This window comes from Macaca mulatta, chromosome 5 (assembly GCF_049350105.2).
Source record: "Macaca mulatta isolate MMU2019108-1 chromosome 5, T2T-MMU8v2.0, whole genome shotgun sequence".
NCBI lineage: Eukaryota > Metazoa > Chordata > Mammalia > Primates > Cercopithecidae > Macaca > Macaca mulatta.
In genome coordinates this window covers 171,928,019-171,928,790 of record NC_133410.1, presented here as the reverse complement: position 1 = coordinate 171,928,790, position 772 = coordinate 171,928,019, and positions in this window count along the sequence as shown.

The window sequence follows — 772 nt, the reverse complement described above, 5'->3', positions numbered from 1 at the left end:
TGAGGAGTCTCTTTCAGTTTCATTTTTTCTCATCCCATGACTTCCCTCCCATGATGTTCCCAAAGCATCCTGTATCTGCTTGCTAATGAAACATAACCACTGATGTGATATAACCATCGATGGCTATACAATGGTTATAACCATTGATGTAGTATAGCCATTAATGGCTCAGTCTCCCTCTCTTGCTAGATCGTAAGCTTCTTTAAGGCAAGAATTGTTTAACATGACTGTCCCCAGTGCATATAGCACAGTGCAAAGACTTAGAAGCATTTTCAAAATATATTTCCAAAACAAATGATTAATGACCAAGTTTCCTTCCTTCTTGTTGATAATCATGTTGAACTCATGTCCTGCAGTGTTCTTGGATCCTTCCTCCTAAGTTAATCTTTGCCAAGAAGATGTTTTCTCTTTTATTGTATTATTTTCATTTCTAAACTAAGCAAAAGGGCATTTTAGATTTTAGAAATTTGCATTATCAGTCCTGTAACTCAAACAAATATCACACTTTTTACATTGAATGGTAATATGAAATCAAATTATAGCCTAAGAATGTCCTTTAGTTAACCAAATTAAAAAAAAAAAAACTCTGCTGGGCACAGTGGCTCACACCTGTAATCCCAGCACTTTGGGAGGCTGAGACGGGTGGATCACGAGGTCAGGAGTTCAAGACAACCCTGTCCAATATGGTGAAAACATGTCTCTACTAAAAATACAAAATTTGGCCAGGTGTAGTGGCGTACGCCTGTAGTCCCAGCTACTTGGAAGGCTGAGG